The sequence below is a fragment of the Myiozetetes cayanensis genome, unplaced genomic scaffold (assembly GCF_022539395.1).
Source record: "Myiozetetes cayanensis isolate MyiCay16 unplaced genomic scaffold, myiCay2020 scf5-8, whole genome shotgun sequence".
Taxonomy (NCBI): Eukaryota; Metazoa; Chordata; class Aves; order Passeriformes; family Tyrannidae; genus Myiozetetes; species Myiozetetes cayanensis.
The window spans coordinates 21,945,429-21,969,851 of record NW_026087742.1 but is presented as its reverse complement, the minus strand read 5'-3'; the positions used below and the strand labels follow the sequence as shown (position 1 = coordinate 21,969,851).

The following is a 24,423-nucleotide window of genomic DNA, read 5'->3' as shown; positions in this document are numbered from 1 at the left end:
AAGTAATAAACCAAAAAGGAAAAAAAAAAAAAAAAGACTAGTTAGCTTTTATTTTTAAAGTGATTAATGAAAAGCAAAGTTCAAATGAGGCCACAAATCCTGGTGGTGCACAATGGGTTGATTTATTTTGTAAATAGACCATGGATAATTAACCATAAAACAAAACTTTTTTTTTGAAACTTGCATAATGACACTGGTTTCTTTTAGTTGCTGTGAGTTGCATAGAGGGATAACAACTTATTCACAACTGGTTGCAACTGGTTACAGCCAAGAAAGGAAAAATCCCAGAGCAGCTAGAGGAAAAAAGCTGTTAAAACCCTGCTGCACTTGCAGTTTTGTAGTAAGGCATTTACTAATGGCTACAGAATGGGCAAAGCTAGCAATAACAGCAAAAGAGTAGATATTTACGTTCTCTGATGATGCTTGCCATGTTATTCATGTTTTGGCTTTAAACTCATAAGCAAAAAACAGCCCCTGCAGCTGGCCTTGTAGTCCACAATTTTGTATTGACTTCTATATAGAATTATTTATGCTTTGTTACAAGTTTCCGTGATGTATCTTACTACTCTGACGCTGAGGGAAGAGTCTTCTGGATAGTCATAGTCTGACTTCCTGCCAAGTCTTCTTGTGAGCCAGGGAGTGATGCTAGTTTTTCAGATATGTGATAGAAGAAAACTGCCTGCCCAACATCCCCAAAATTTGTCTCTTCATAATCCACAGTCGTCTGTGGAAGGAATCCCTGATGCCCAAGAAGGAGAAGGTTCAATTTGTTGTGAAAGTACATTCACTACTAATTAAAACTGCCAGCTGGGATTACAGCCCTGGAGACTGTAAATAAAGTAGAGCATGAGATGTTTAGATGACAATATGGCCCCTTTTGTGGTAGTTTGTATTAGTTGCCTGTAGTCAAATTTGCTCATCTCATGCCGATTTATTAGAGTGAAGAGAAGGATTATGTAGGTAACGCTCAATATGCGAGAGGTTGGATTTGCCAAACAGCAACTGACTGTATGGACACCCTGGCTTGCTCTCACATGCCACATGGGCCTTAAAATACTTTTGACTATATAGATAAGATCTGCAATTCACAAAGCCAGAATCTGTGTTCACATTGATTATTGGTGCAGCTGTGCTCTCTTTCACAGATGGTGACTCCAAGGTACTTGAGAAAAGCCCTCCTCATTCCAAACGACAGCCTGGGCAGGCAGAGGTAGTGGGTTAAAATGCTTAAAACTGGTATTGTTTTACATGCATTGAATCCATTTGTTACAGTAGTGTTACAGGCTGATGTTTGCAAGGGTTCTCTGTCCTAAATTGATTTGTGCACATGTGGTTTCTTCTGCAAATTTGGAGTATTTATTTGTCAGCAATGTACTGCAGAGACTGAGGAGAGGAGAAGCAGATTGTTAATGTTAGACCATCGCCTGCTACCTGCTTGAGCTTATTGTAGATAAGTGGGTATAAGCGTTTTGTGTTTTTAGTCTAGACTCCAGTTACAAGACAGGATCTTAGATTGGCACTTTAAACCTGTAACCAGAGAACTGATGAGTTCCCACTGTGTTACTGACACTAGTAACCATAACACGTGGGTTGCCACTTCTAATCTGTTTTTAGGCCAGAGTCAAGTTAAAATAGCACTTAGTTTGAGCAAGAGGCTTCTGTTGTGGGTGGGAATCATGCTGGGGGTAACATTAGCATTGTACTTACAAACAACGTTGCAATGAAGACAAGACCCCAAAAGGAAGTTAACTCTCCAAGGCTCAATACAGTCTTTGGCTTCCCTACAGGTCCTGTTGGAAGGGAAGTCAGCCAAGGTCCATTGTGGTAGTGCTAAATGGATGGGCCTGTCCCATGGGGTCTCCCTTGAAACTGCTTTTTCTCAGGCTTTTGCTTCTGGGAAGCATGTCGATGTATGGAATCTACTGTGTACTGTTTATAAGTTAGAACTTGATTTTATTGACTAACAGAGTCCTTGTATCTTGTGACAATCTTTTTCTGTGCTCTGCATCATGCCAAAGAGACAGGGGAGTGGTGTTGGCATGTCTTTGTATGAATAGGTCTGTCATTAAATATTTGAAATAGAAACATCTGAAATAGATCTTGCATGAGAAGAACAATGGGATAACTAGAGAAAGCCAGTTTTCTCCAAATTTGCTTTTAGGGACTGGAGCTTTAAGCAAACAGAAGGAAAAGGGAAGGAAAAAAAAAAAAAAAAAGAACAGAGAGAGCAGGTATTACTACATGGGCTTAAAAAATACAAACTCTGGGAGGAAACCAAGGAAAATTAAGAGAGGAGAGTGGACAAATGCTTAGCAGAGTTGGGGTGGGGGATGGTTCTCATTTGTTTGTTTTTAAAAAGACCAGCTAAGGGAGAGGGAAGCTGGTGGTAGAAGGATTGAAAGTTTCCCATTCAGAAGAAGCACTGTGTTTAGGAAAGGGAAACTTTTTGTCTGATGTGAATCTAAGCCTGAGGACCATTGACTGCTAGTGATGAGAATGCTGAGGCATGGACATGCCTTTGGGTATTTTCTGTTTTCTCTGATCTCTAAATCTGTATTTTAATTTTGTGAAGGGTGAGGGATTCAGTCATCTTCCTCAGACAGTTGGGCTGTGAAATCTTACTGTTAGAAAGGGTTACAGACAACCTTAGATGAAGGCACACACAAGGTGAAGGAGAGAGTTTTCAACTCCTTTCAGATTGTGCAAAGTGTCAGCACATGGCTCCAGTATGCAGAACACAAATTCAACAGTCTGCTCAGTGTGCAGCAGGAAAAGCTCTGGTAGAGGTAATTGTAGTTCAGGCTTTTGAACAAACCTTTGTGTTTCTCTCATGTTAGTAACCTATTGGTAGGGATATGCAATCTAAACTCCTTTTATTTTAGCTACTCAATCTCTTCCCAAATACCTGTCCCCAAATCTAATGGTTAAAAAAAACCCCACAGGTCAGGTAATTCCGACAGTTTTCCCCAAGACTTTGCCCATCTCAGCCTTGTGAATCGTGGCATCTGATGTTCTGGTAGGTCAGTTCAAGTTCCTGTTAGAATGCACTTTCATGTGGAACTAAGTAGTATGGCTGTTTGAATTCTTGGACTTCTGTTCCAAGCACTGCATTCAGAAATTTGCTGTATAAGAAACAAAAATTATTTGGTTCTTACTGAGATTCTGATCATATTACAAAAAACCCTCCATCAAATGGCATGGAAGATGAACACGTCTTATAAGCATCTCAATGATGAGTGTCATGCTTAAAGGATGAGCTGTACTTCAACTCTCCTTATAATCTTCCTAAATAAAGTTTCAGGTGTCGGCACCCCTGCTGCTACCTGATCTAGGTGAAATCCTTCAGTTCTTCCCTGTTTAGGCCAGGATTTCTCTCTCATAGCTTCAGTCAAGCTTCACATAACTTCATGGTATTTCATGTTTTAGTAATTTGGAAATGCATGAGCAGTGATCAAGAGCCTTCTTAGTAGATGAAGCAAATGGTTAAAGAAAAAGGAATTTTAATGTTAAATATCTTATTAATCACAACTGCTCTTACATTTTTCTATGAGTTAAGTTTAAGGTTAAAGGACAGAGCAGAAACAACTAGCATTCCCCTCACTTCTCCTCACGCCACATTCTTCTTCTGTGAGTTTCAGTCTGCTGCTTTATCCTGCTCAAAACTGGTTTTGATACTTGCCCAAATGGCAGTAGTAATTAATGGTACTAGACCCAACGAGATGTGTGTTAGTTGTTACATAACTGACTGTCTGAAAAAGCCTCTTAGCTTCACCAGTTTTTGGACAAGAACAGCATAACAGGTGGGTTATTAATAATAATTAGATTGTCACTGATATATTGATAGTATGGCAGAGGTATTACAAGCTTCTTCTGAGGCTCACTAAAGTGTACTGAAGGTCAGGACTAGAAGCCCTAAAAAAATACTGGTTCATTAAAAAGAAAATATTTCCAGGACTCTTATTTACTTTCATCATTCATATTTCCATATAAAGCTTTTTGGTGTTTGTGGAACAGAAATGCATTTGTTTCAAACTTTTATTTTGAAAATGTATTTTATATTCTAATATAAAATTTAAATCAAACCTGAAACTAGCAATCAAAACAAAATTATTTTGTCAAAACAGCATTCAATTGATTGAAATGATTTTTTATTTTTGTTTCATGGGTAACTTTGCAATGCAGTGTTTAATTCAACTGTGAAACAAAAGCAAATTTCAAAGTCTAGCTATCCTGTAAAGCAAGAATATAGGATTGTGTTTGGGCTCTTTTAGGTTGTGCTTAAAGGAGTGCTTCGTCACTACTGAATCTGTTGAATCGACAAAAATTTTAAAATGTGTGAGGACCTGACAGGACAAGGGGAAATGGCCTCAAGCTGTGCCTGGGGCAGTTCAGTTTGGACATCAGGAATAATTTCTTCGCTGTAAGGGTGGTGAAGCATTAGAACAGGCTAACCAGGGAGGTGGTGGAGTCACCATCCCTGGAGGTGTTCAAGAAATGGTTGGCCATGGCTCTTAGTGCTATGGTTTAGTTGACAAGGTGGTGTACAGTCAAAGGTTGGACTCAATAATCCTGGAGATCTTTTCCAACCTTAATGATTCTATGATTCTATGACCCTGAGACTATGCTGAAGTCCTGTTGTGTTGATGTTATAATGGAACTTTCTGTCTCTGTAACAGTTGATCAGAGTCAGTCTTAGCAACTGTAAGTAGATCTCCCCTGGGAATTCTGTGTTTCTGCTCAGCAAATTGAGAAACCTTTGACATCATTTCAGCTCTTCTGTCTTCCTTCTTTGTGGGCTAGTCATGAATCGACCCTTCCAAATTCTGGGTGCCTCTCTTGGTTCAATTGCTTGCAAAATGAGCAAACAGTTGAAAAAAATTGATAGTGTGAGTGTAAAGACTATGCAGTTAATATGAGTGCATTCACTTTTATTTTTTACTTCTTAGATTTGATTTAAGAGGGAACTTCCCCTAGAAGAGCACATTCGGTTTATTGCTTTGAGTCTCTCCTTGTCCTTATAACACCCTTAACACATTATCTCTTTTTCTTTCTCATGTAGAATCTGTATACTTAAACAGTAAAATTCTTCTGGCAGCAGTCTTGTCAAGGGCCACAATGTGGTTTATGCCTCGGAGGCATTTTACTTTAGCTTATGGTTTTGGCTAAGTTTAAATTCTTCAGGAGTGGCCTAAATCTGTTTCAGTGAGAGCACTACAAAGGAAAAACGTAAGGGGGGTATTTTGGACAAGGAGGGCAAGGGTGAAGATTAAAAACAAAGAACATAGTTAAGAATTGCTCTATTGCTGGAAAATGTAAAGCATCTGACCTTCTCTCAACAGTGATCCTTACTTTTTGAACAAGGACTGAGATACTTAACCCACTCATTGACACTTTGGTTATTTAGATCTGTCATCCTTGAGTTTGAATAGATACAACATTGTATCTGTCATAGTCTATCATATCTGTCATAGTCCTTGAGAATATCAGCACTGCAAGTTTTGTAAGTTAGAGATAGATCAATCTGATCACCCATTCAGGGAGAATTCAGCTCTGCAAACTTTGGAGTGTTCAGTCCCATCAGAGGTAAACAGGAGATGACAAAATAATACAATCTGAAAATTTTTTCCATTCATTAGACCACTTAACCTTTTATTTCTGTTGTTCAAACCAGGAAAGGGATATTTTGTGATACAGAAAAGCTGCTTTTAAATAAATATATATTTGGACAATAGTGTTGTTGGTTCAGTAGTTCTCACTAACCAGGCCTGTGACATGAAAGGTGGGAAGATATGCTTTGTCCAACAGCTTTCTCCTCTATCCATCGGAATTTTTTTACGTGACTAAGCATGTATCCTACTATATCAATATAAACTGAATTTAGTCTTAAGAAGGCTGACTTAATCTGAATAATACCTTTGCACTGGTCTTGGACATGAAGAGCTGAGGTATTGATGTATTTAGGCCTTAAAAAAGTGTAACAATAAAATCTTCCCCACCTCAGAGCTAAATAAATAAATAAATAGAATAGTTTATGTTTTGGACACGCTCACAATATTTCCTGCATGCTAGCGGAGCAATGCACATCAAAAAGATAATAATATAAGCAGTAAAATATCCCAAGCAAACAGAAAGCATCTGTAGATCTTGCCTAGCTGGCTTAGTATTATTGGGATGGTTGTTTTTAGCTTACCATGCCATTAATGCTTTGCAAATGTATATGTGCATGCTGAGGGTTGGCCAGGAATTGAACTGCCTTTATAATGGTTATATTCAATTACTGCATTGTGCCCAAATGCCTACAGATATGTAAGAGGACAGGAAAGCTACTTGAGAAACTATTAGACCATGCAGGATCTGGTCTACCAGCTCTGGTCACAGGAGAATGTAATGAGCTATAAACAGGATGTAAAGAAACATTTGGAAAGGTGTTTGGAGAAATATTGGGATGTAACTGAAGTGTTTGTTAGCTGATGTCGCAGGATTGATGTATGTCCCTTTTGTTCTGCTATTGCTTTTAATAAATACCACGTCAGACTCAGAGATACAATTTAAACTGGAAAGATTTGTATCACTAAAAATGTATCATAAATGTAAAGAGGAAGCTATTCTGCCTCTCCTCATTCAGTACCTTTCCTTTCCCTCACTATTTGTAATAAGGGAATGCTGACACATCTCACTAGGCCTTCACTGAACCTGATGTTCACTTTCCAGTCTGTCTTCAGAAAGTCAAGGTCATTTCTGCAGGGTATAGGAGTGGAGATTCAGGAGTACGGACAGGAGGTATGGTTTTTGACTGTGTTTCCTTTATATAGTATTTCTTGTAGAAAACAGATGAAGTTCCCTTGGAACATGTATTGAGCCTCATCTGAGTTCCCTCTTTGGCTTTAGCAGGCTGGGGATCAAGTTCATACTGGAAATTCTCCATTTAAACTGTTGGATGCACTCAGAACCCATGGTTCTTGTTCAAGCTATTGCAGCCTGTGCTACCTGCAGCCCCAAATCAACACTGGCAAAAAGCCTGACTGCAAATACAGAAGTCAGAAAACATTTGATTTTAACTTTGTATCAAGTGTTAGAGTCAAATCCCCTCTTGGAGTATGAGTTTGGGGAACCCTGAGATTTCCTGGTCTTTTTCTTAGCTTCTCTTACTGTCTCTAGAAATAAATGGGCCATTTTGAAAGCAAATCAAGATTGTAAACATTAATCCAAAAGGCTTCCTAACAGGAGGAATTTGGCAACACAGGGAATAAAACCCTACTAAGAAGGCAGGCTCCATTTCAAGAATCAAAGGTCTTCAGGTCAAGAAGTCAGAGACTTTCCCAAAAGTTAATTTGGCTTCAGTATGTCATGGATTGTAGCTCTTCCAAAGTTGTTAGCTTGGTCTTGACAGTCTGCTGTCTCTAGATATCCTGTTGCACATAGCATTGCTTTGAGTGGTAGTTCCTGGGCAAAAGAAATTAGTTTGTCCCACTGGCTCCCACAAAGCCATTAGCAGTACACCATACATAGAATTGGCTCATCCTGCCTCTCTGTCATCCAGGTTAATTTTTTACTCCCTTTTCCACTGTTTAATAGAGATATGAAGTGGGGTTCAGAAGTTGCTGATTTCTGTCTCAGGTATGATAAGTTTCACAGTATATTCTTTAATTCCTATTTCTATAACAGTTTGTAAAGCATCTTCACTTACAGTTTTTTTAATACTCAGTGAGAAATAAAATTGGGAATAAGGTCCTTCAGTATGAAGCCTATTGCAGAAGTGCAGAAGTCCTTTGATCATTACATTGTACAAGCACTTAGGATTTTTACAATTTAAAATTGTATATAAATATTAGATTGCTGTATTTATGGGAAAATCTTGATGTGATTTTGCTGTTATGTGGAGCATTTAAGAAATCCTGAAATATCTTTAAAGATGAAACAATGGGAAGCTGCTTACCTCATAACATAGCAAGGTAAAATAAGGTCATTAAAAAAGTCATGGTTGCAGCTCTAGCAACAGAACTGAATTAATTATTTCCAACAAATAATTTATGTGCCAAATATAGCTTTTCTTGTCCATCAAATATACACAAATTGATCACTCTGTAAGATTCAGGAATCGTTGGAATTTATTTGATGACTGCTTTCAAAACTTATATTCTATGGACTCTCTGTAAGGGGAGGTGAAAGAAGGATGGCTGTGGTTTTAATACTATTTGCAAAAACCTATTCTGTAATTTTCCTCTCTGGCATCCATCTTGTATACTTGCATTGCATGATGCCAGGGTTTTAGGAGTCTGTAGTTTTGATGGAAGAGGGTAACTTTAGTGTTCATATAAGATTTAATCTTTGTACAACATGAGTTTTTGTTTGGCAGATAGGAGGCTTCACACAGGTTTCTGAATTCTCACACATCTTTCACATTACATTTATTTTATTAACCCTATGACAGAAATGGTAAAATGTAAGGAACAAAAAAAAATGGAAAAAGGAGTTCCCGATGCTACATAGTTGAAGTGGGGAATGGGGTGTGATTATTTCACGTGTGCACTGATTCAGAAGATCAGAGTGAAGCTAGATGTTTCTGTTCACTGCACACAAGGGCAGAAGCATGTCAGAAGTTGTTGCTGGTAGTGCTGCATTCATAAAAGGAACATAGCATTCACTTTCTAGCCACCAGAGAGTAAAGGAAAGACAGAGAGCTGCAGACATCTGTTACTGTGTTTGCTTACCTACCCCTGTTTCTGGAGGTTTTAAAATAGGATTTGAAAAGCACATATGACAGTCATTGTTTTTAACCATACTTTACAATATCCTACAGACTTTAAAGAGCCAAAACTTGGACCTGCATTTTTTAGCCAGCAATATACACAGGGCACTATCAGTGAAAAGGCTGGGAACAAAACTTAGTTCCTGTTTTCCTGCCTATTATTTAGTACATATCTGATTTGAAATCTATTTTCTGCATACCCTTGCGTGCATATTCCTTGGCACATGTGCTTCTTGCCATTATGGGGCAGATCCCATAGATTTTCTGCGTCATTAGTAGAGAGAGCCAGTCATTTAAAAAAAAAAAAAAAGCTTATTTGCCTGAGCCGTTAAGATTTTTTCTCACAGTTCTGCCTGTGGCGCCTGTCACTAGCAGTCAAATAAGGACAATTTTACCATTCTCTCCTGCTGCTCTAATTTTTTTTTTCAGTGCCAGTACATGTATTTGTTATTCTTTATAACTCCCTTTGAAGTTGGGAATCCAAGGGGAATCTAAAACCGACCAGATGTTTCTGCTGCTGGAGACACAGAAGACAGCAAGGATTAAGTTTAACTGAAACTTAGTTCTCCACAAAACCCATTACAGTGAGAATTCTTCCTCAGTTAGTTTTATTTATTATTTATATTTGCACTTGCCATCCTGGGTAGGTGATACCTCGAGTCATCTGGCCCGAGAGAAAAATGGATGATTTATCCAAGTAAATAGTGTATCAGCAGCTGCCTGCGTTGATTTCCCTTATGGGGTTTCAGTTCCATTACACTGCATATTTCCCACCCACACTCTTTATACAGCATTTCATGTTGAGGAAAATCATTCCCATCTCTGTAACTTCAGAGAACAGATATGTGGAACCATCCAGAGAGAGGGCAGTGCAACTCCTGCGTGCGTGGGGAGGGGTGACATACTTAAGAAGGTACTGGCCAGAAAGCACCATGAGATTTTTTTTTAACTCCTTCTTCTGTCATGGTTGGAAGATGAGAGAAATGAGTAGAAACTGATGTGGGAGACTGGCTATGGGAAGAAAGGGATACACTAGGCTCCTAAAAGGGGGATCAGAAGAAGTCTCTCAGGTGGGAAAGGACAGGAAGAAGTGCTATTATTGACTTCTGAGTTCAAATTAGGTGCCTTTGAAGTGCAAGACAAGAAAGAAAAAAAAAGGAAAAAAGTTTTAAAATAGTGTGTGATAAGAAAGGAAATACTTGTAGTCCTGTGTGGTATCCATGTCCACATTAAGCAATGGGAAATCCTGCTGGCCTGCTTCTGCAGTCATGAGAAATAACCCACAAGAGAAAACAATGCAGGGTTAGACCTCACAGAGATCCAAATGGGAAGGAAGAAAACAGAACAAGGCCTTTGTCTCTCTCTACCTTGGGCATGGTTAAAGCTGAAGTTTGGATCCACTTCCAGATTTTAAACACCTCAGATTTCTGGAGTACTTGTTGCCAAGTTATCTCATCTAAGTTTATGGGACTGCCTGTCCCTGTGCCCATCTGTCACACCCATACGTAGCTGCTGAGTGTGCCGATCTCTTTCAGCCAAGTCTGAAAGAACTGAAAAGATGATTCGTCTTCTACAGAACGGGTATCTAAGGAGAGGAGAAAAACTCAAATTAGTGCCCCTGCTGAGGGAAAGACAAGCAGAACTTATCAGCTAAGCATTTTCAACGGAGGACAGTTGGCTGGCCAGCACAGGCTTTGCTCCAGCAGAGTCACAGCACATGCTGTCTTTTGCTCACCAAGAACGTTATCTTTGTTGTGGGAGAGGAGACCAATGACAATTGTACTTGTATTGTGTAGCACTCACAGACTCTGATTGCAAACCTGTAGGAAGACAGACTTTATCAGTATCTTTTTCATGGCTGAACTGTTTTGTTTTCTTTAAAGTCCAGCCTTTTTTCTTGTTGATAAGTCAAGGTACATCTCTGGTTGTTAGTGTTTTCCCTTTCTTCTCTGCTGTGGGATTATAGTAGCTCTTCCCTGATTTTTCTCTGTATGGGATTACTTTATTGTTTCACACCAAATCTCACTGCTTCTCAACTCTTGATGTCAGAGCCACCATAATTGAGAAATAGTATTGGGCTCTGCCTAAATTACACTTTAATTGGCCAGATGGATTGCTAACACCTTCACTGAGGCACTGTCCTCCATCATTAGCTGTTGGAGTTGCCGCCTAATATTGCAAGGCCCTGCACACCACCCTAATTTGTTTTTAAACAGGGAAATCAAAACCTTCGTAATTGTGTAGAGCCTCCTAATAAACACCAGGTAAAATAACACACTGTAACGAGGTCTTTTCAGAACAGCAAAAGGAAGTGAAGAAAATTATTTGCTAGTGCTTATACTTACTTAAAGCTGCTTTTCTGATTTTAAAATATAAAAGAAATCAGGTCCTGGGAACGCTGGGTGATTTTGGATGTTCTGTAAGGTTTTGAGGAAAGATAAAAAGAAAAAAGTAATCACGTGTTTTTCATTTTATATTTTTAGGACCTGAATTTCTGAGCTTTGTATTAAAGGGAAACAGGTTAAAATCAGAGTATTTTGGACTTACATATTTTGTCGTCTTCTTTATTTTTTTGTCAAAACATCAAGGCAGATGGTATGAAAAGCATTTATATTGGTCTCTCTGCTGACGGAGCTTAACCTAATAATCCAGGACTTGGAACTGGGTGCTTTGATAAAAACACTTTCTGGGAGATTTTTCCATTCAAAACACCAGGAGAAGTTTTTTAATTGACAACATCAGAAATTAGTATCCTGCCAGGACTTCATTTCTTTGCACCTTATTACTCAGAACAAAAGATTAATATGTGCTCATTCTGAGCATAGGAGTTTTCAGTAGTTTTTTCCTAAATTAAACTGAGGTTGAAGTGAAATGGTTTAGCACAGCACTGTGAGAGTGAAATCGGGAAAATCTCAGTTCCATGTGTGATGGGCTGACCCTGACTCGTCTCTAGGGTCCCATCAGAGCACTCTGATACTCCTCAGCTGGACAGGGGAGAGAAAATGTTGCAAAAGGCTCACGAGTCGAGATAAGGACAGCGACAGGGACACTCACCAATTATCATCATGGGCAAAACAGACTTGACTTGGTGAAAATTATTGTAATTTATTACCAATCAAATCAAAGTAGGATAATGAGAAATAAAACCAAATCTTAAAAGCACCTTCCCCTAACCCCTCCTTTCTTCTTGAGTTTCGCTTCACTCCTGATTTTCTCTAAATCCTTCCTCTAGTGATTCAGGGGCAATGTGGGCTGGAGTTAGTTCATCACAGAGTGTCTCTGCCACTCCTTCTTCCTCAGGAGAGGAGGACTCCTCACACTCTTCCCCTGCTCCAGCATGGGGTTCCTCCCACAGGAAAACAGCCCTCCATGAACTTCTCCAATGTGAGTCATTCCCAAGAACTACAGTTCTTCACTAACTGCTCCAGCATGGGTCCCTTCCATGGGGTGCAGTCCTTCAGGAAAGACTGCTCTAGTGTGAGTCTCCCACAGTGTCACAAGTTCTGCCAGCAAAACTGCCCCAGTATGGGCTTCTCTGTCCATGGGGCCACAGGTCCTGCCAGGAGGAGTCTGCTCTAGCCTGGACTTCCCATGGGGACATAGCCTCCTTCAGGCATTGACTTGCATGGGTATGTTGTCCTCCATGGGCTGCAGGGGGATCTCTGCTCCACCATGGACCTCCATGGGCTGCAGGGGAACCTCCTGCTTCACCATGGTGTTCACCACGGGCTGCAGTGCCTGGAGCACCTCCTCCCCCTCTTTCTCCACTGACCTTGGTGTCTGCAAAGTTGTTTCTTTCACATATTTTAACTCCTTTTTACTGCGGCTGTTCTGCAGTTTCTTATCCCCCTTTTTAAATATTTTATCCCAGAGGTGCTGTGACAGTCACTGCTGGGCTTAACCTTGACCAGTGGTGAGTTCATCTTGGAGCCAACTGGCCTTGGGTCTGTTGGACAGAGGGAAAGCTTCTGCCAGCTTCTCACAGAAGCTACCCCTCCAGACTTCTTGCTACCAAAGCCTTGCCATGCAAACCCAATATACCATGTCAGCTATTTCTTTGTCACAGTTTAAGCACTTGACTCGCTTCTGGTGACTGCTCAGTTTTCTTGGTTTTGATGTGTGCTAGACATTTTGAAATTTGCAGACTTAGCTCAGTCTTTGAAATGAATAAATCTCAGCTTTGAAAATGCCGAATTAAACTGTGATTCTAAGTTCCCCTTAATTGTGAGCACCTTCACATACAGAAAAAGAAGCACTCCAGTGTGATTCTCCCTCATTCAGCTTTAGTCTGATCTTTGTCTCATAACCCAATTGTAATGGGGAAAACTAAAAGACCACAGCCAAGGTAAAAGAAGATAACGTGGTTCACATCTAAAATTTGGAGCTCAGCTCTGTGCAGACCCCACCTGCATTTTAGCTTTTTGTATGTGTGTGTCCTTTAGATGTTGCATTTGAAATATATACAGGAAACTAAGCCTAGCTGGAAGATTATAACTTGTAAACATGTTCCTGTGTATGTTTTGAAAGAATGGTATGGGGGCGGAGGGCAGGGCTGTGGATTTAAAAAATATTTTTATGCTTTCGTAACACAAACCATAGTCCATTTTAGACTTAGTTCAGATGAAGATCTTCATATGTGCCATGGAAGATAGCAAATAGTGCTAAGTTCCTTAGCATTATGACACTGACACTCCAAAGCAGCCTGACCAAGTGGGAGGTTGTACCCTACTTTGTTAGGTCAATTTGTGATGTTTTTCCAGCTGCCATACGGTATCTTTAAAGATTATTTCATGTCACTTACAGTTGATTTCTAGGAGCACTGCAGGCAAGAGTGTGCAGTGGAAAGGGCCGGTTTCTGCAAACAGCAGGTGACAAGGACATGGCTTACCTATTGTCTGTAACATATTGTCTTATACAGTCAAACAGGAATCTCTCTTTTATCTCTTGCAATCTTGGGTATTAGAGTATATAGGCAATGAGTCCAAACCAACAGGGAGCCAGAGGGTAGATTGCACATCTGACTGTGAGAGTCATCATCAGGCCAAGTACTCCATCAGGCCAGTTGGAAAAGCATCTTGTTACTGAGAGGTAGGGCTGGATTTATGTTCTGCCCAGCACGCTCAATTAGAGAGAGAGGATTAGATAGTCCATAATATAGCTGTGATACTCTTGAGCACTGAGGGCTTACAAGTCCTTCTGCTGTGCTCAGAGTAGCGCATATGTGAATAGGGTAAGGACTTGGATGCAGCCCCAGTACCCCCAAACTGTCTGAGTTATTCCAGCAAAGTAGCATAGACCTCTGTGGAGCACATTCTCCGCCAATTCTCAAGCATTTATGTTCTGTTGGTCTTGGAAAACATTATACCTCCTGCGATCACTTTCTCAAACAATGTTGCTGTTTCCCTCATGATTTAACAGCTGCCTTACAGTTGTGGTTCTTAGATCTACCTTTCTTAGATCTCCAGTTTGCCCCATGGCCTCTTTCATCTTCCTTTCCCAGGGCCCTGGACAGATTCTGAGCTTCCTGCTAGCTTGCTGTTGCTTTGTATCTGCCCTCAGATTGCGGGTGCTAGTGTTCTGACAGTCTACCCAAATCCTTCGTTGCTCAGAGGAAATAATAACTCTCATTCAGCTGCTTTCTTAGCATTTATTGTGACATCCGAAGACAAATGCAAACTCATCTCTAGAATCATTATTCTCTTTGAAGAACAACGGATTGTCAGGGGAGACATTTTTTGTGTGGATTCACTTAGAAGTTCTGTCCCCCAGTGTGGTTCTCCAGCTGCCCCTGTCATATCCTCCGTTGTTGTTTATCCAACTTTTAATAATTTCCTTTTCATGCTAGAAAGGGCCACATAATTTTCTCTCTGTGTGTGCATGTATTTGTATCTACTTCATGTTTTTTTATTTCTTTCAATTCGTAACATACAAAATATATAGGAAAAAGCATCCATTGCACCAAATACATTTATTATTTATGCATGTTTTATATTTTTTGACCTAAATTTCATTAAATGCCTAAGAATTTTGTGCACCTCCATTTTAAGAGCTCTATTAGTTGTTAAGGTATCTCTTAATCACTTCACATCATGACTAATTTTTTGAGGAGACATAGGGATAGCTAGGTTATACCTGCTTCTCTGTAGAAACAAATGGAGGGGAGCCTTGTTGGGATTACTAGAAGAGATAGAGACTATGGATAGTTTTCAATGTAATCAAAAGAAAGAGTATCACTTAATATATTACCAATGACACCTTTACCTGTAGTAAAAGGAACAAAAGGACGCAGTGGAGAGAAGGTCCCTCCAGTCATGACTTTGGTTTTGACAGTTTAAGAATTGGCTACCATTCTGAAAAAAAAAAAAAAAAAAGAAAAGTGATGACTTGCAAATAATCAGGTTCAACATCACTGGTTGGGAAAAAGGGGACCGAGAAAAGTGGAGAAAATCAGTGGAGGACATTAGTAAGTTCAGGCTTTGTCCCGCTGGAGTGAGCAGGATTTTTGTTGCCATCTTTCTTTCAGTTCTGTATCCCTAAAAAAAAAAAAAAAAAAACAAAAAAAAAAAAAAAACCACCAAAACTTGTAGCATGCACCTAAGAGGAAAACTAAACGTCATACCAGCCTGAAACACTTAAGCCCTGGGCTGTCTTCTACTTTGCCACGGCTCTCCCAGAGGACCCTGGGGAAGCAGCATGCTCTGCCTCCCACGGGCAGTGACGTGAAGGCAGTAGGGGTGGAGAGGAGCTCAGGCACGATGGTAACAGTAGCCTTCCAAAGAAGTTAGATAGATGCAAAGGTTTGATTCATCTGAAGGTGGAAATTGTGAATCTGTGATGAAAGTGGTTCCTCATACTAGGATCTGTTGTGTGGGCTCCAGATATCTGCCTGGCTTTGAGCTGCTGCACAGCTTTTCTTTCCATGTTTTGTTTAAAATTTACACCAAAGTGTTTGTAGTGTAATAGTGATCTTTTTCTTTCTTGCATTAAGACAAGCGTAATCTATATATTGCATTTATAAAATAAGGATTTTATACGCATGAGGGACATCCATCTGTGTTACATAAACATAGGTACGTTTTGGTTTCCTTCTCCTTTTCTTCCCATGTTTATACTGCACAAAGAAGTTATTAAAGCAGATACAGTTATGGAGTTTTTAGCTTTAATATGCACAAGTTTTTTTAAACCTTTTGTCACATTATAACATACTTAACTGCTGCTTTAATGGCAAAGAGGAATTCATTGGCTGCAAGCAAAAGAATATAAGAGGTATAGTAACTTTCCTGTGAGAAGAATATGAGAATATTCACTGACAGAGGAACTATGAGGAACAATTATCTCAAGCTGGGTCTTTGACAATGCTGTCAGATTTTCCACTTCCATAAGCACAGCTGGGCATGTGGTGCCAGGGTGAGAAATTCCACAGTGGCTGGGGGCAGAGTGCATTGGGTGCTGGCGTGGCTGGCAGTGTTGGAAGTCAGGAGTTGGAGCTGGAAAGAAAAGAAAGATGACTTTCTACAGCTTTGAGACTGTAAGGGGAAAAAAAAAAAATCACAAAAACCCCCAGTTTGGATTGTAAGCAAAGAATCTTTCAAAAAGGCCCCTTCCCAGACTGCAGCTCCTCAGAGGCTGAGTTTGATCTTGGGCTTCAGGTTCTTAATATATCTGTACTGCCTTCTAAGCCATTTTCTCCTCTACTTCCAGTTAAAGATTTGATTTTGAGCAAATTTTCAGCTTACTTATATATCGTTTGAGAGTTTAGTGCTTGGTTTATTTATTTGTTGGATCTTTTATATCACTGGTACTTTAGGGTTTTTTGTGGTTTGGGTTTGTTGTGTTGGTGTTTGGGGTTTTTTTGGTGGGGGATGGTGGTCTAATGGGGTTGCTTTTTGTAATCTATAACTGAATCTGGGAGCTCTGGAGGATCAAGGAAGTGATGCAAGTCATACTCTGGTGGGCACTGAAGTTCTGAGGTCCGTTTGGATTTAGTTTTAACCACACCTGGTTTCATTGGGGTCACCCAAGGATATTGACTCTCTGACTTCAAAAGTATAACAGTGTATTAGCTAGACTTCAAGGTGATAAAGTTCGTTGCATCCAGAAAGGCAAAGAGTTGAAGAGGTTCTGAACAAACAAGAGGAGACAATGAATTCCTCATTTGCTAGTGCTCCAAGGGCTAGAGATTGTTTCTCTTGTACACATCTCATTTTGTATGTTGTTTGAAATTGAAAATTGTATAGGCATATGTTACTCCTTCTGTTTTGAGCACTATGTGCTGTTCTTCATAACTTGTAGGATTTCTAGCTATTTAAGGATGGTTTACTGAACACTTGAGTTTGATAATCTTTGTGACTCCATCTGAAAGATTACCTTCTTAAATTATCATATAGATTGCTTGTTACATCAGATTGCCTTGACTTTTACCTACTGCCTTGTCTCAGTGTTTGGAAGGAATGGTGTCTTTTATTGTTCTTTGTATGAGTTGTTTCATAGAGCTGTTCCCTGGCCTACCTTTTTAATGTTTTCTAATTTCTCTGTTGAAAACGTGGGAATTCTGGATAATTCCCCAATCAGGCAGACAGCTCAAATAATGGACCCCAAAATGTAGGCTGTTAATTATTTTTCAGCGCAACGGCAATGTAATGTGTGACAACGGAGCTTTTTGGTAACAAGTGAAATAGTTTTGGACATACTGAAGACTAGAGTGATTAGCACTTAAATAACACCACGCTTCTGAGGATATCAAAGCACTTCATAGCATTTAATGAAGGAGGCTTTCCTTACATACCCAAAGGATGTACTTCACTGCCTCTAGCTCTCCTCATAGGGAAGTGAGGAAACTGGTTCAGGGAGAGGTGAGGGACAAGGCAAAGTTATAATTAGTGGCTATATTGTCTGATGATGATCTCAGTCAAACACAGACCAAAAGACTGCATTTTAGGGCTTTGCATGAACCCTAGAGTGTCCCATTCACAGCAGGGAATTTCTGCAGCAGCTACTGCCTTACTGGGCTCCACACAACCTGACAGGAAGGTGGCTCTTGGGAGAGAAAGCCCTGCTGCAGGCTCATGCAATGGCTAAAGAGAGAACAGAAAATATGAACACCTTGTAAAACCATGGGTGGATAGCTGGTTATTGACAGAGACGCTGGGGGAATGCAAGAGCAAGGGATAAAGTAAATGAGACAGTGCATGTTTGAGGGGGAGAATTAGTGCATGTGTCAGCCCAAGAAATAATGGGCAAAGGAGAGAAAGATGTGGAATACAATCATATTTGCTATCAGCTACTGGAACACAGAAACTCACTTGGTTTCCTGTGTAATTAGCACCGAAAAAAACCAAGTGGTTTTGTTGTTAATGCTCAACTCTGAAAATACAAGTTCTCTACATGTGTTTTGCAACACCTTTGAACTGGACACATGTAACAAAATATCACCATGTGGTGGCCTAACAAGATTATTTTGGGACAATGGTCAACTTGAATTTTTTAGCCTTTATGAGGAAAGGGTTGAGACCATTGGCTCATGGTTGCTCTGGCTAATTGTTTTAGTAATTTAAGAGTACTATAGTGTGAACATCTTCCCTTTGTGCTCAGCCTATCCATGAGAAAAGGATATCAGACCCCACAGTCAATCTTGAATTCCTTTGTACATAGGTACAACTGTTTTGCTGTGATGTTTTTCCTTGATTATTTCAGTAAATATGAACTTTAAGTTGTATCAAGTCTTAATGTGTTGTGTTTTTCTTTTTCACTTTGGCTTCAGCAGTATTTTTAGATCCATGAAGGATCTAAAAGAGAAGAGATTTGGTTTTAAATTTTGAGAGAAACCCCTCTAGGCATAGAAGTACAGGATTAAATTTGCTTTCTGGGCATTAACATAGCCTTAAAGCAGGCAAAGTGGGCATGACGGGTGATAGCTGTGTTTGGCTCTTAGGATTGATTTTGCTATATTAGACAAGCTACCTTTTAAATTCAGCATTCTGGTCTTAGGAAGAGTCAGGGAGGAAGGCAGATATCTTCTGACATGTATGTGTGTGTGACATTTAAAAATTGTCTTACTTGAAAAATACCATCACGGTTACAATTTATTCACTGCTGAAGCATACATACAGTTGAGAAAGGTCTGTGCTGATTAATGAGACAATTATACACATTAGTACCAGAGTAATCAGACCTCATACTTTTAAGGCACCAACATAAAGACACAAATACATTTTTGAAAAGCTTTATTCTCTCTCTAGTTGTCATTGGCTAGCTTGGCTGAGATGTACATAATGATAATTGGACTTAATAGTACTAAAGCACTGTCACTCAAGTCCCATGCATTACTAATTAGGAAAACAATGATTTGAAAGATTTAACCAAGCCCATGAAGGAACTTTCTGGTTGGCAGATGACACAGGAATGCCACCATTCAGACCCATGCCATGAGTTCTCAGCTGTTATGTCCTGGATCCTGAATCCAGGTGCAGCATGAAAAGTCTGTAACCAAAAAATTTTATCCTGTTTTAGGGATCCGTATTTTGTAGCATCCTGGATACATTTTCCTGCTCTTTTTGAAAACTATGGCTCTCATTTAGGTGCATGACTCTGACATAAGATGATGCTAATGTGAAATAATGAGAGTTTTATCAGAGGTTTGGCTATGAGCAAACAAATATACATTGAAGTCCCACTACTGCAGTCAGCCAGCAAAAGGGCACCTATGAAAGCTCACACGTTTACTGTATAAAACACATTTTCAGGGAGAAGAATAATATGTTTCTTTAATTCTTCCTGTAGTAGAAGGTGGTCCTTGGCCTACTTTCATCCTGTCTCTGCGCAGCGAAATGGATTAACCTTGAGCATGTAGTATTTGCAGCTGAGTTGGAAGGCAGTCTCATTTAATGCTGAAGATCCCTAGTGTTTTTGGTCTAAGGGATTCTTGTGCACAAGTTTTGCATTTAGTTTTGAATATCAGGTTGTACCACCATTCTTGGCTTTAGAACACCTCCATGGCTCCTCACCAGCTCTTGAGAGGCCTTTTGACTGTATGTTTTATTATTTGTATTTATTATTTTCTGTCTTCTTGCAGTTTTCTTTTAAAAACATAGACAGAGCAGACTCGCTGCTGTTGGCTCTGTGACCTGCTTCCCATTTCAGCCCCCACCTGCTTAAAAAGTTTAGTAGTTGGTAGAATGTCTCCTGGGACTGATGTCTGAGCAATGGACCATTAAAAAGCAAAATGAAATGTAAAATTCCTTTTTGCTCATGTGTCAGGAGCTCTGGATCTGCAAGTGAACACTTGCTTTGCTGATCACTGAACCTCAGGAAGGGAGAAAAGAGGAGGACTCTTTTTCAAAGCAAAATGGCCTACTGGAAGTCAAAAACCCATCTTACTTGCTGTATTAGCTAGTAAGACTGCAAGCAAAAAATAGCTCTTTTTTTGTTCTTCATAAAAATACATTGAAATATCAGGAAGAAACTAAGTAGTTTAGTGAGGAGTGAGTGGTGCAGGCTATGGGTTTTATTTTGGTTTTATTATCAACTGACTGTGTGACTTTGATCATGTGTCTTAGTTTTTCTCTGCATTAAGTGAAGACTGGAAAAACAAAAAACATGTACTGTAGTTTTTGATGTTATACTTTATTTTTATAGATTCCAAGAGACCCCGCAGTGGTTTAGGTGCTGTCCACCTGTTATGGAAGTGCCACGTAGAATTTAACAACTTAGTTTAGCTAAACTCTGACAGGTAGAAATTTCATTATTCTAACTTTCCCCACAGCTAGCTTCTCCCATCAAAAGCAAACCTCTGCTTTAAAGCCTCAGTGAAGTAACAGCACATTTCTGGATATCTGAAAAGGCTCAAATGTAGCGGAATGAAATTATGAATGATGTATTCCCTCACAGCAAACAGATTTGTGGTCTCCTGTAATTAAGCAATATAGAAGTAGTACTTGTCACCTTCCCTTTAGAAAAAGTTAAAATAACCACCACACGATGTTAGGCAGTTTTCTCCAAAATTAAAGTTTTATTGTTGAATCCTTGCAAGTCTTATATTAGCAAAAACATATGTTTTATTTTCTTAGATGTTAATACAGCTTTTTGTTTGCATTTAAATGTTCTTGTGCAGTGTTTATACCACTCCCAAGGAAGAACATTGTTCACACATGAAAATCTGTAAATGAAACCAACTTGAAACAAAAGTAAAGCCAGGACATCTGTTTTAATATCCCAGAGAGTAAACCAGCTGTGTGTATATATATAATATATACATGCTAGCAGTAGATGTTAAATTAGATTTTAAGAATTTGTTTCAGCTTAATAGCCTTAAATGTTATTAGTAACATAGATAAGGAAATTACTTAATGAAAAATATATGATTTTTAACATGACAGTGTCCCTCTTAATTAAGTTATGAGATCCTTAGATGAATGATGTTATAAAAGTGCAGTGTGTAGCTTCTATTATTTATAAGACAATGCCAAAGAGCTAGCTCAAACCGATTAAAGCAAGGAAAATCTCATTGAAACTTACCATTCTGAGCAAGTGAATGCTGAATATTTCTAGAGAATTCATACAGCTTTAACATCTCATAGTACCCAACTAGTTCTTTTTGATGCAGGAATTGCACGTTTTGGGGAAATAATGATAATAATATTCTATTAGTGAAAAGTATAATGGTTGCAGGTTTTGAAATGTGAACAAAAATCCAAGTATTTCAGTTGTGGTGATCGATAAAATTTAAATTAGAATTCTGGGTATCCTCACCTACTTTACAAAGTCAGCCCTCCAGTGACATTTTTGGGGTTTTTATAAAAATCTTCAAATATTCCTATTAGGCAGCTAACTGAGTTCCTCTGTTAAAGACCCCTATGAGGCTTATTTCTTCTTGCCCAGAGCTGGTGCAGGTTTATCTACCCTTCAGCACAGCAAGCAGTGTAGACCCACAGACCTTTAATCTACAGGTCTCCTAACTGTGATAGCACAAAATTTTAGTCTTTAGCTGTACTCGGGCGTGTGAGCACTTTAAGTTCAGTGCAGGGCTGAGGAGGGATGATGTATGATGCACAGCAGGGCCGAGCTGGCACAGGGCACCGCTGAATCATTTCCGTCCCTCACTGTGAGGACCAGGGAGGCCAATATTAGCAACTCACTCGGCGTCCCAGCTGCAAGCTCAGCTCAGCCCAGTTGTGCGGTAAAACAGCAGGATCCCTGAGAGAGTTTGTGATCTCCAACTTGTGAATTGCTTTTGGAGGTCCCGTAACTCATATCTTTCTTTGTCTGTGGAATGTGTCTTGTGGCTTTCAGCCGTGTAGAGATTAGGTGTGGTGCCTACCTGATCTTAAAGGCAGGAAGGTTAGTTGCTCTTGATCTATGAGAATTAAAAGGGTAAATATTAGGTTTGTTGGTGGTTAACTTATCGTTAGTGATTTTTTACCTCTGCCAGTTATTTTACCAATTAGGTACTTTAGCTATTAAATTATCTACAATTTAAGCAAATAAGAAATCTGAAATCCCAGATACATGGAAATAAATGTGTTCTTTCTGGGTCCATGGGTTTATCTTAAATATCCAAATCACTGAGTTACAATTGATTAATATCTCTGACTTCCTCTTTCCTATGCTTACCACTCTTGAGGGCTGTAAAAATCATAAATTACATGGAATTTCAATCAAACTGCATGCAGCACAAGCAGGCTATAGAGAACTTGTAACATCTTTGAAACTTTTTTTTCGACTCTGCCTTCAGAAAAATTCTAAGCAACACAAATAATGAAGTAGTCAATTTTAAAGTCTTGATTCTGGGAATATTGTTGAAGCAGTCAAAATATGAAATTGCTAAGCAGATCTTTAAGCAAATACATGTAATATCTTAACATGATTATAATTTTAAGCTAATTTTCTATAGTGGTTCAAGCTATAACCCCTAGAACTGATAGACTAAAATCATGTCTTATACTGATCATGCTTGGCATGGAAAATGAACATTCACAAGGCTTCAGCTTAGATTAACCATGCACCACAGATGTGTTCAATGAGCCTGTTTCCTGTTTTGCTGTATAAGCCCCCCCCCCCCAGGTCCGATCCTTTAGAGACATTTTTATCTGCTAATAAGCATAATTGCAGTCATTCCTGCTGTCATTTATAAAATTATAAGACATTTATTTAGTCAGTTGTGGTGTTTAAGGCTGCTAAGTTTCCCTGACCAGAACTGAAGCTCTGCTGGCAAGTGTTTCTTTAAGACTTCAGTGGTACACCTGGTGTCCCCATTCTTTCTCCAATAGCTCTGTGATGAGCCACTTACTGTATAGAGGTTTGCACCAGATAAGCAAAATATTCTGGTTCTCACTTCTATCTGCTTTGTACCACTTGTGGTTGCACAGAGGTGATCCAGTTTTCCTCTGAGTCTTGCAGATTGTGAGTGTAGACCGTGAAGCCAGGAAGGTTTCAGCATCTCTGTGAGAAGAAATGCAGGTCCAAGGGGATTAAAGCAGAGAAATGGGGTGTGTGACGTCTTGCAAATTGGGTGAGACCGTTTCAGAGGAGTGGAAATGTGCTGAGGAGACTGCCATAATTGTCACATCTTACCACAGAAGCACACAGAATGGTTTGGGTTGAAACGGTCCTTAAAGATCATCTATTTCCAACTGCCCTGTCATGGACAGGGACACCTTCCACTAGACCAGGGTGCTCAAAGCTGCTCAAAATCTGCTGCTTGTGGTAGCTTATTAGGCTACATTTAACTTCAGGCATCATTTCTTGTGTAAACCATTTGAACACTTTTTTTTTTCCCCTTCTGCCATGTTTTTAAACTGTAAATAATGAAAATAATTTGAGGAATACGTCTGGAGACTGGAATTTCTGTATTATTATTCTGATGTTACATACAAAGTGTCTGACACTCAGGCCCAGTTCCCTATTTCAAGAGTTGAGCACATCTTCTTAAATCAGTAGGAGTTTTACCATTGACTTGAATTTAAATTGTTGAAGGGGCTGTTGTTTTGAGGTATAACTAAAAGTTTTGGAGAAAACACATCTGTTAGCCAGACATTGCTTCAAAATCCTGAATTTAGTAGAAAGTTTTAAAGACTTTGTGGGAAATAATGGACTGCCCTGGGGAACTGCAGAGTATTCAGATTAATCATCTAGACAGAAGTTTGTGGGTTTAGGGACTCTTCAGTATAGAAATGCTGGAATCACGAGCTAAACATTATGGTACATCATTTGGTTCTACTAAAAAAGTATATCATCCTTTTAATTTGTGAAATCCTACTGTATAAAGATCTGCCAAAGTAAAATAGTTCAGGCGGGGCAGCATTGGTGAAAACTGTGACTGTTACTAATTTCACCCTCACTGGTGTTTGTTCCATGCAACTGCTGTTTCTTCTTCCTTATTCATATTATAGTTGATTTTTTTTTTTTGTTTATCCACATGAATAGACAAGCTCATGAAATGGTCTCAAGCAGCAAATGGCTTTGGAAGTCAGACAAAGTGAACTAATCTCCAGTTTATAAACGTATGGGGATGCTGAAAGGACAAATGCTTCAGCAAGCAACTTTAAAGAGGAATTGGGATGTGGAGTTTCTGAAGGAAAGGAATTGGAGGTGACAGAGCACAATACAGCCTGAGCATAATGACACACTGAGTAGAGAAATTTAATTACATAAAGAGGGATAATAGATGAATCGACTAG

At 39.3% G+C, this 24,423-nt stretch overlaps 1 protein-coding gene across 19 annotated transcripts in view; it reads left to right on the top strand.

Annotated features, from left to right (window-relative positions):
- The window catches only part of ZBTB20 (zinc finger and BTB domain containing 20), a 476,987-nt gene that overhangs the window by 244,828 nt on the left and 207,736 nt on the right, over positions 1–24,423 (top strand). The window lies entirely within an intron of this gene.